At 43.1% G+C, this 11,902-nt stretch overlaps 1 pseudogene; it reads left to right on the forward strand.

Moving 5' to 3' along the window:
- The first annotated feature begins 238 nt into the window (after positions 1–238).
- Positions 239–761, forward strand: LOC115850466 (PRELI domain-containing protein 2 pseudogene; annotated as a pseudogene).
- The last annotated feature ends 11,141 nt before the right edge of the window (positions 762–11,902 follow it).

Genomic DNA, 11,902 nt, shown 5'->3' on the forward strand with positions numbered 1-11,902 from the left:
TTTGGTCCTAGCGCTGGTTGTTTCTAGATGGGAAAAAAATATGGGACATAACTAATAGGGATGCAGAAGGCTGTGGAAGGTTTGTGGAAAGGGAGCCCTGAAAAAGTTCTGTGCATGGTCAGGCTGAGATTAGAGTAAACGTGATTAGGTAAATGGATTTTGTTATTAAAAGTAGGCTGGTGGAGAGCTCCAGCAGAGTAGTGTGCTTGTGGAGGTGTGGTTGGCGGTCACCGTGGGGGTCACCGTGGACGTGCACGAGGTGTTCAAGTACCCCTTCGAGCAGGTGGTCACCGGCTTCCTCCGAAAGTATCTGAACTCCATGGATAAAAATGTCATCTCTGTAAAAAATTGTGTAGGAAAAACAGGATGTGTCAACAGGGATCATCTATAGAAAGAGGATTGCAGTCTGTCAGAGTGTGGTTCCAGAAATTTTAAGGAAGGTGAACATTTTAAAGGTGCCTCATATCCAGTTAGAAGAGGAATCGTGGTTCAGTCCTCAGGAAAGGAACGTGGCTATAAGGAGCCACTGTCTTACGTAGACACAATATGCATCCGTGAAGGGAGAGTCTGTCTTCTGGGAAAGTATGAAAAATCCAAATTGGACGGAGTTCATTCAAAAAGACGGGATTTCAATCACAGGGGCTGGTTTTCTCAACTGTGTTTTGGAAACTTTTGCCAGCACATTTTTAAGACAGGGCGCCCAGAAGGGAATTAGAATAACGGAGATGCTGCTAAGGGAACAGTGGTGCCCCCTTAGCTGAATAAAGAATCCCCAGGAAGTTGTGCTGTGTCTACTTTTCCTCGAGAATCTTTTCTCAGACACAACACAATTTTCGAAATACAGGTTTAAGGATGTGGTGTTGGCAGCTTACAGAAGAGGAGACCTTCCTGCCAGGACATGACAAGATACACTGCCCTGGGAGCTGGCCTCCAATAGCGGCTCTAGTGGAGCTGAGACCTTCTGGCTGATTCTTGTGGCATAATCTCTATGATTTTACAAATAAAGGAAAAATCCCGTAGAAGGTGGTGTCTGCCCTTCTTCGGGATTCATGAGAGGATTCTGGGACAAATAAAGGAGTTAAACCTGTTACCTGATTCTTAGGTGGCCTGGAACAGAAAGGAATATACCAGACCTGTGTTTAAGTTAAGCCATATTCGTAGTAATGTTGAAGATTCTCAGGAATCAGGAGCATTTGATTTCTACCCATCAGTACTACATAACTGCCATCAGCTGACTTGTATAACGTAACACGTGAACTGTGATTGGTCCTTGAAAGAAGCTGGGGAGTGGGGAGGTGGGCTATCATCTTGACTCCTTCTAACTCACTCTGGGATCTGGAGCAGATCATGTGACCACTCTGTCTTTCACTGGGCAAAGGGGGATAATTGGGCAAAGATCTTTCTATTTGTGATGATTAAACAAGGTGGTTTGGTATGCAAAGCACAGGTTTGGGAGTCAGAGACTCGGGTTTGAATTTGAGCATGGCCACGCAATAACTCGGTGATCACGTACGTAATTTAAAATCTTTCTGGAATTCATTTTTTAGGTTTGTAAAATGAGATTATAGAGTTAACCTTATGATGTTGTTGGAACAATTGGAGATCGTGTGATAAAGTGCCTACCATGTCACCTGGTGCACAGAAGTAAATAGAAGCTATTATTAGTACACGAAACCAGTTTGGAAATGTACTTTTCTGACGTAATGTAACGTAGGATTACTGTTTGAAAGTTAGATGACGGTAGTTTGCATTTCCCGCGATCGGAAGCCAAGACGTAAATGCACACTACCTAAAAGAAAGCTCGAAGAGGGGCAATAATTTGGAATTCATCTTCTTAAAATAAAAAAATTGGACCATTACTGGAAAGTCTTGGGGAAATCATTTTTTTAATATTTGAAAATTTTTCTATTTAGCGAATTGATGAATTTCAAAGCAATTGTTTTTTTGTTTTGTTTTTTTATACAAGCCTGCCACTGTGAGCTCCTCTTACTGTATTTGAGCTGTTTGTGCTGCCTGAGTTTTGTGTCTTAGGATAATTTCCCTTCATTTCCTTAGTGTTTCATTCCTCAATTGTGTTGGTGGCAAGATGAATGGTAGGAACCAGAACACACTTTGACCTCCTTTTCCAGTTCGTAAACGGCAGTTGGTAGGCTTTTGGAATAATGGCGCATTTCCAAAAATAAAAGGTGATGTGAATTATCACAGAGGTGAGAGGCAAGAAATCTGTACTTGGAGGCTGACTCTAGAATGAATGTAACCTTGGGAGTTCCCTGATGGCCCGGTAGTTGAGACTCCGAACTTTCACTGCCAGGGCCCGGGTTCAATCCCTGGTCGGGAAACTGAGATCCCGCAAGGCTCGTGGTGCAGCGGAAAAAAAAAAAAAAAGAATAAACGTAACCCTTCATACTGAACAACTTGCATTCTGTGAAGGCGGGAGTTCTCAACCTTGGCTGGTCCATTGGAACCACCTGGGAGCTTTCTGCACTCCTGCTGCCTAGGTTACATCCCAGACCAATAAGTCAGAATCTCTGGGGGGTGGAACCCAGGCATCAGTATTTTTTAAAGCTCCCTAGGTGATTCCAATGGGCAGTGAACACTACAGTGAATTCTAGGTGATTTGCAGATATTATCTTATTCCTTTCTTAACACCTCCAGGGTAGGAAAGTATCTTTGTAGCAAGAATTATTGTTAGAAAGAGTGAAGTACAGAGAGGCTGACTTTTTGCCTTAATTCCTTGAAGCTGGGGTGGCCAATGGAAATGCCTACAGGGGTCTGGCAGGTGACCTGACGCGTGAAGCAGGCTGGCGGCCACTGGGGAGACTCCAGGAGTATGTGGCTGGCAAAAGGTGGGCAGCTGCTGCCTGGCTCCAGCGCAGTGTTGCCAACTGGCTGGTTTCCCTAGTTCTTCCAATTTCCAATTTTCCAGGAAAAGATAGAATTAAAAAAAGAAAGAAATCGCCCAGTTTTTATGTATTGGCAACGAATTCAGGATTGTTTAAAGCATGGTGCCGGCCAAACAAAACATGATTGCCAGCAGTTCCCAGCCTTTGCTTCAAGAGTGTTACGGACCAGCTTAAACATCTCAGCCAACTTTTAAGAGATTTTCACTTCCCTATTCTGGATGTAAGCTGCTTTCTGTCTCTCCTCCAAGACTGCTTTTACATGTATTTTCCTCCCCATTCCCAAGCAATCCTCTGAACTTTTCCTCGTTTTTTTCACCCCTGCAGGCATCCCTCATTTCAAGCTTCACATATGTGGCTTAGAAACCGTATGCTCCTTTTAAAATTAATTAGGGTTTGTTAAACTTTATTTTTATTATGTGTCAGAATCTTCTTCCTGTGATAAAATATTTAGAAGTCCACATTTAATTTGATTATCTAGAAAATGTCAATACTGGGAGTAGAGCCTTACTGGGTACATGAGGAACAAGGGTGAGAAGGGTTCATTCACAGACCTGGCCAGGCTCCTGCCGGCTGAGTTGCGGATCCTACACAGGAAGGTGCGGACGTATTACAGTGATTCCCAGGCTTCTACTTGTACCAGAAATCCTTGAGTAGGTGGGCTCACCTGCTGGTTCCCAGGGCCTCCCCCAGAGATTCTGATTCATGGAACTTCCAATGGGACTCGGGGACCTGCATTTTAAAACAAGTTCACCAGGAGACTTGGTTGTGCTGTTTCACAGACCGAATTTTGAGAAACAGTGATTTAGGGGAGGTGTTTGTGGCTTCTGTGTCTCCTATCATTGAAGAAGGGTTTATAGCCATTTGGGCCCACTGATCAATACAGCTGATCTCTCAGGACACAATATAAAGTTCTCATGCACAGAGAAGCTGACTTAGGCTATCCCTATGTGATTAGGGTGCTTTCACCATGAACGGGCTTTTATGGTTTCAATCATGGGGTTAAAAAAGGTACTATATTCTTTTGACATAAATTGCTTTGTGTGTTTTATAAACAGTATCTGTGTAGTAATATCCTGTTTATCGACGTCGTGGTACAGCTGACTCAAGTTTATTCTTTTAAGTTACACGTCTTTTTTTGCTCTATTTCAGCCATTTACACGGAACTCTTTTTTTTCACATCTTTATTGGAGTGTGGACGCTTTGCAGTGTTGTGTTGGTTCCTGCTGTGCAGCAGGGGGTATCGGCTATACGTAGATGTGTATCCCCATATCCCCTCCATCTTGAGCCTTCTCTTAATTTAGTATACCTTTCCCTGCTTTTGCAAACAGAATGTACTGAAGATAATGAAGTCATTTCAGGGTCATCATTTATGTTTTGAATTCTTTCAGGTCCTATTTAGGTTTGTTAAAGCCCCTCCGCTGAATGGCTCTGCTCTTTTGAGTTTTGCCATGTTTTTCATAGTTTCTTCTTTTCCGTCCCTGTTCCCTGTTGTTTCTCTCCTCCTTACCTCTGCCCGTCTCTAGGAACTTTGCCCTCCCTTGCTGTATGGAGTTGGGAAATGCTGTAATTGCATACTGTATGTCAAGTAACAGTAAACAGGAGCTGAGTGAGTCTCTGGGAGGCTTTCTTTAGCGGTGAAATGGATGAACGTTGCTGCCCTGACTTGGTGACGTTGTTTTAGTGGCTCTGCTGCTTCCTCTGACTTATCCTGATCCTTGACTGCAGTTGTCAGATCTGTGACCTCAAGATAACTGAGATATTGCAACAAATGATTTACTTAAATCTGTAAGCTGTTGTCTCCCCGGTTGTGTTCGTGTTTCTATATGTCCTGTCCTATAATGCGAAACGTAAGTAGATTACAAATGAACATTTCTGTGCCAAATTTCTTTGCAGGATAAAGTGTTTTTGATTCAGTGTTATTGTGATTTAGAGCTATAAATTAGTTGTATACCTGTGAAGTTCATTCTGAAATAAAGTTCCACAACTAATTAAAAAAAAAAAAGTAGGCTGGTGCAGGACTAGATTTGTTCCTCTAAAGAGAATAAGTATACTTAGAATCCTGATTTTTATATTAAATTATATCTTTTTTAATTAATTAATTTATATTTTGGCTGTGTTGGGTCTTCATTGCTGCGTGTGGGCTTTCTCTAGTTGCGGTGAGTGGGGGCTACGCTTCTTGCGGTACGCGGGCTTCTCATTGCGGTGGCTTCTCATGTTGCAGAGCACGGGCTCTAGGCGCACGGGCTTCAGTAGGTGCGGCATGTGGGCTCAGTAGTTGTGGCTTGTGGGCTGTAGAGCGCAGCCTCAGTAGTTGTGGTGCACGGGCTTAGTTGCTCCGCAGCATGTGGGATCTTCCCGGACCAGGGATCGAACCCTTGTCCCCTGCATTGGCAGGCGGATTCTTAACCACTGTGCCACGAGGGGAGCCCTAGAATGCTGATTTTGATAACACATGGTATGAATTTACTTGCCTTTAAGTGATCTGTATTTGCTTTTTTTTAAAAATTGAAGTATAGTTGATTTACAATGTTGTGTTAGTTTCTGGTGTACAACAAAGTAATTCAGTTATATATAGACATACATGTATGTACATATACATATATATCTTTTCATATTCTTTTCCAATGGTTTATTACAGGGTATTGAATATAGTTCCCTGTGCTATACAGTAGGACCTTGTTATCTGTTTTATATACAGTGGTTTGTATCTGCTAATCCCAAACTCCTAATTTATCCCTCCCCCATCCCCTTTCCCCTTCAGTAACCATAAATTTGTTTTCTATGTCTGAGTCTGTTTTTGATTGTAAATAAGTTCATTTGTGTCATATTTTAGATTCCACATATAAGTGATATCGTATGCTATTTGTCTTTCTCTTTCTGACTTAACTATGATAATCTCTAGGTCCGTTCATGTTGCTGCAAATGGCATTTTCATTCTTCTTTGTGGCTGAGTAGCATTCCACTGTGTATATATACCACACCTTCTTTATCCATTCCTCTGTTGACGGACATTTAGGTTGCTTTCATATCTTGGCTATTGCAAATAGTGCTGCGATGAACATTGGGGTGCATGTATCTTTTCATTAGAGTTTTCTGCAGATACATGCCCAGGCGTGGGATTGCAAGATCATATGGTAACTCTATTTAGTTTTTTAAGGAACCTCCATACTGTTTTCCATAGTGGATGCACCAATTTACATTCCCACCAACAGTGCAGGAGGGTTCCCTTTTCTCCACACCCTCTCCAGCATTTGTTGTTTGTAGACTTTTTAATGATGGCCAATCAGACTGGTGTGAGGTGATACCTCACTGTGGTTTTGATTTGCATTTCTCTAATGATTAGTGACATTGAGCATCTTTTCATGTGCCTGTTGTCCATCTGTATGTCTTCTTTGGAGAAATGTCTATTTAGGTCTTCTGCTGATTTTTTTATTGGGCTGTTTGCTTTTTATTGAGATATATAAACTGTTTGTATATTTTGGAAATTAAGCCCTCGTTGGTTGCATCGTTTGCAAATATTTTCTCCCATTCTATAGCTTGTCTTTTCATTTTGTTTATGGTTTCCTTTGCTGTGCAAAAGCTTAAAGGTTTGATTAGGTCCCATTTAGTTTTGGTTTTGTTTGTTTGACGGTTTGCTTTTATTTCTTTTGCCTTGGAGACTGACCTAAGAAAACATTGCTACAATTTATGTCAGAATATGTTTTGCCTATGTTCTCTTCTAGGAGTTCTATGGTGTCACGTCTTATATTTAAGTCTTTAAGCCATTTTGAGTTTTATTTTTGTGTATGGTATGTTCTAACTTCATTGATTTACATGTGACTGTCCAGCTTTCCCAGCACCACTTGCTGAAGAGACTGTCTTTTCTCCATTGTATTTTCTTGCCCACTTTGTTGAAGGTTAATTGGCCGTAGGTGTGTGGGTTTATTTCTGGGCTCTCTATTCTGTTCCATTGAGCCACATGTCTGTTTTTGTGCCAATCTCACACTGTTTTGATTACTGTCGTTTTGTAGTATTGTCTGAAGTCTGGGAGGGTTATGCCTCCACCTTTGTTCTTTTTCCTGAGGATTGCTTTGGCAATTCTTTTATGGTTCCATATAAATTTTAGGATTATTTGTTCTGTGAAAAATGTCATGGGTAATTTGATAGGGATCACATTAAGTCTATAGATTGCTTAGGGTTGTATGGCCATTTTAATAATACTCTTCCAATCCAAGAGCATGGGATATCTTTCCATTTCTTTGAATCATCTTCAATTTCCTTTATCAGTCTTTTTCTTTTGCTCAGCATATGAGTCTTTCACCTCCTTGGTCAGGTTAATTCTTAAGTATCTTTTTATGCAATTTTAAAGGAGAATTTTTTTTAACTTTCCCTTTCTGATATTTTATTGTTAGTGTAAAGAAATGCAACAGATTTCTGTAGGTTAATCTTGTATCCTGCTACCTTGCTGAATTCGTTTATTAGTTCTAGTAGTTTTGGGGTGGAGTCTTTAGGGTTTTCTCTATATATGGTATCATGTCATCTGCATAAAATCACAATTTTACCTCTTCCCTTCCAATTTGGATACCTTTTTATTTCTTCTTGTTGTCTGATTGCTGTGGCTAGGACTTTCAATACTACGTTGAGTAGAAGTAGTGAGAGTAGGCATCCTTGTCTTGTTCCAGATGTTAACAGGAAGGCTTTTGGCTTTTCACCACTGAGTATTATGTTGGCTGTGGGTTTGTCATAAACAGCTTTTTATTATGTTGAGATATGTTCCCTCTATACCCACTTTTGGTAAGAGGGTTTTTTTTTTTATCATGAATGGATGTTGAATTTTATCAAATGCTTTTTCTGCATCTATTGAGATGATCATGTGTTTTATTTCTTTTGTTGATGTGGTATAGGTTGAACCATCCCTGTGACCCTAGAATGAATCCAACTTGATTGTGGTATATGATCTTTTTTATGTGTTGTTGGATTCGGTTCGCTAATATTTGGTTGAAAATTATTGCATCTCATCAAAGATATTGACCTGTAATTTTCTATTTTGGTAGCATCTTTGTCTGGTTTTGGAATCAGGGTGGTGGTGCTTTCATAGAATGAGTTTGGGAGTGTTCCCTCCTCTTCAATCTTCTGGAAGAGTTTGAGAAGGATGGGTGTAAGTTCTTCTTTTATGTTTGGTAGAATTCGCCAGTGAAGCCATCTGGTCCTGAACTTTTGTTTGCAGGGAGTTTGTTGTTTTGTTTTTTTACAGATTCTATTTCACTTCTAGTAATTGGTCTGTTCAAACTATTTCTTCTTGATTCAGTTTGGGTTTCTAAAAACGTGTCTATTTTTTCTAAGTTGTCCAGTTTGATAGCATATAATTGTTCACAGTACTCTGATGGGGTTTTTCCCCTGGAGTATCAGTTATTATTTCTCCTCTTTCATTTCGTATTTTGTTTCTTTGAGTCCTCTCTCTTTTCTTCATGGTGAGCCTGGCCAGGGGTTGTCAATTTTGTCTACCCTTTCAAAGAACCAGCTCTTGGTTTATCTTTTTTTTACTATTATTGTTTTAATATTTATATCCTCTCTGATATTTATTATTTCCTTCCTTCTGCTGACATTAGATTTTGTTTGTTTTTCTTTTTCCAATTCTTTTAAGTGGTAGTTTAGGCTCTTTGAGATTTTTCCAGGAAGGTCTGAATCGCTATGAATGTTTCCAAGGACTGCCCTTGCAGCATCCCATAGACTTTGTATAGTAGTGTTTTGTCATTTACATCAAGGTTTTTTCATTTTGTTTTGTTTTGTTTTGCGGTGCGAGGGCCTCTCACTGTTGTGGCCTCTCCTGTTGCGGAGAACAGGTTCCGGACGCGCAGGCTCGGCGGCCATGGCTCACGGGCACAGCCGCTCCGTGGCATGTGGGATCTTCCCGGACGGGGGCACGAAGCCGTGTCCCCTGCATCGGCAGGCGGACTCTCAACCACTGTGCCACCAGGGAAGCCCTATCAAGGTATTTTTAAATTTCCTCTTTGATTTGCTTATTGACCCATAAAATTCTTCATCCTATAGATGAGAAAGCTGGGCCTCACAGTGAAATGGTTTAGCTCAAACCAGCTGCTGATGTAGAGGGAGAACACAGGCCCAGCACCTGAGACCCTCAAATTCTCCACATGGTTCCTGCACTGGCGCTTCTCGAAATGTGTTCCCTCTCTGTTTTGGGGAGGCAGGGCCAGCAGTAAACCTGCACAGCCTTGCCCCGATTCTCCTGTTCTCTGCCCTAATATAGCCCACAGAGGCCTCCATTTCCCTGGTTCACTACATTGAGAACATCATGCTGATGGGATCTGCTGAGCAGGAAGTAGCCAGGTCTTCAGAGGCTTTCAAAACACATGCAAACAAGAGGGAAGAGAACCGCCACAAGCACTCAGGGCCCCGTCCTCAGTGAAGGGTCTGGGACACAGTGGTCTGGAGTTGGTGGAGATGTCTCCCCCAGGGTGAAAGACAAGTTACTGGTGGAGGGGGTGGGAGGAGGGATTTGTACATATCTAGGAGGGCCTCACAACCACGATTACAGAAACGAGGACGTAATGACTTGGCATATCTTCTGTTGCTGTGTTTTAGGGATGTATTTGTTTTTATGTGCTAACCATCCTCTTTTCTTCCCATCATTACTTTATACACGATTGTCAGACATTTAGTTTACGATTTAGCCTTTAGGGACTAGAATGTTCAGCGGTGCTGTGACTGAATTTCATAAGTGATGTATATACAAATCAGTTATGCATTCAGTGACCCTTGAAACTGTGCATCCCCTCATTTTGGGGAAAAGAGTGAGAATTTATTTGGAAGAAGCATGTCTGTATCTTGTCAGATAGGAACATAAAGTCGTTTGTTGTGTATAAAATTACAATGTGTGGAGCAGGTACATATGGAAGCTGAGTTGTGGAAGGAGGACACTGTGCAGTTTTCAATTTGTTGCCTCTAGTTCCAAGTTCACCCATTGTTACCTGCTCCGCGGAGAGGAATCTGGACCTCTTAAGCATTTTCCCTTTCCCACATGGCACGATGTTAAGTGTTGCCAGGAGAGGGCGCTGGAGAGACACTGTGGGAGGAAAGGGCTCTTCCTAGACGTGATGGGTTGCTCACCAGGCTTCTCCAGCATGCTGCCTAGTGGCCAGCTGCTGCAGTGCATGGCAGTCAGCCTCATCCAGAGGCTTCCCCCGACCTCCGCCCCACCCCACAGGGCAGTTTTGTAACAGCGTGCCTCCTGTGAGACTCCTCCCAGTGCCAGCTTTCCCTGGCAGCCTGGGAGGGGCAGGTGTCCAGTGAGTCCTCCAGCATGTCACTGCAGCGCTGATGCCATCTGCTGAACCATGGCCATGCCCTCCCAACAAAGTCTGGATCTCAGCCCTGTTGGGGTCCAGGGTGTGAGGGTCTCTTGGGTGCTCCACCTCAGCCCCAGGGGGAGGAGCTAGTCCTTACAGCTGCTCTTCCTGGATTCTGTAGACGTCTCTGAACTTCTAACTTATTTCTCACTAACTATTAAGGCAAATCCAAAGTGCCTTCAAGGAGGGGGGCACCCGGCAGTCATCTCAGGACTGCCCTCCCCCCACAGCCCCTCTTCTACCTTTCTGCCTCCTCCCATGCCCCCCATATCCGTCCTTTCCTCTCTGTCCCCCTGTTTTCCCTCCCCCTCTTCCTTGCCTTATCACCAATTTTCCTACACTTGAGATGAAGGTTGCATGAAATCCCTTAGTGCCTGGCAGAGGGCTCCCTTCTTTCCCTGTGATGTCACACTGGGAAGGGGTGGGCAGAGGGCACCAGGCGGCCACCAAGGGCCCTCATGGTCACCTCCCCAGCCCGGAGGCCCACACAGCACTGGCCTCCCTTCAGGCACTTCCTGCCGTCTTGCTCTCCACAACTCCTTCAGTGACTGTGGATTGAAAAAGGTGCACAGAAGAGTCTAAGGAAAAACTGAGACACACGAAGACGCCCCAAGGCACGGAGGGGCTGGAAACTTCCTTCTGGAACCAGAGTTCATTGTTCCCCCCACCCCGCCCCTGTGGGAGTGAGGAAATTGGCAGAGCGCGGGACGGTCCGTGTGCCCCCTACTGGCCAGTTGTATGTATGGACGTAGAGAAACACGCACATTGTATGTTACATGATAGCGTGAGTTATATGTTATTAGGTGGCTCTTGATAACAGATTGCAGGATACGCTGTGCCTGTCCATCAACCAGGGGCTGTTGGGTGGATTACAGGAGACCCACACGTTGGACTGCAAGGCAGCCATTTAAAGAAAGGGCTAGATCTGTGTATTAGCATGGAAGCGTGGCTGTGATGCACTGATGAGGAAACAGAAACGGTCTGTAAAAGTAGATGTAAACATGACATTTTCTATTAAACCTGGAGGGGTTAAGCCCCACCTCGTTAAAAATCATAATCTCAAGGACGAAGGTGCTGAGGAGCAGACGCCATCACTTTCAACCTAGGCTCTGGTGATATTTGACTACAATGTGCACACGAGCATTCTGTAATAGAACTGAGGTATTTCCAGTCTGGAAAATGAATATATGAAAGACACAAACAGACTTAAGGCTGGTCAAGTCCCCTCCCCAGGCCTCAGTTTTCTCATCTGTAAAATGGGGATGACCTTCTCTTCCTCTCGTAGTTTTATCTGTGTAACAAAGATTTGTAGAAACCGTTTCTCTGTGCCAGGTACCATTCTAAGCGCTTTCTACATATTAACTAAATCAATCTTTATAACAAGCTAATGAGGGAGGGACTATTATTATCCCCATTTTATAGATGGAGGAACTGAGGCACAGAGAGGTTGAGGAAATTAGCCAAGCTCACCCAGCTAATAAATGGCAGAGCTGGGATTTGAACTCAAGAAGTCAGGCTCCTGGGCCTGGCTTCTGAGGTACCATACAACGTAGCAAAGAGTCAGTGAGAATGTATGTGAAGTGCATTCCGCATAATATGTGTCAGTGATATTTGTGGAAGGTGACAATGCTTCTCAGATCTACCTAAAGTGTG

Source organism: Globicephala melas, chromosome 13 (assembly GCF_963455315.2).
Source record: "Globicephala melas chromosome 13, mGloMel1.2, whole genome shotgun sequence".
NCBI classification, from domain to species: Eukaryota; Metazoa; Chordata; class Mammalia; order Artiodactyla; family Delphinidae; genus Globicephala; species Globicephala melas.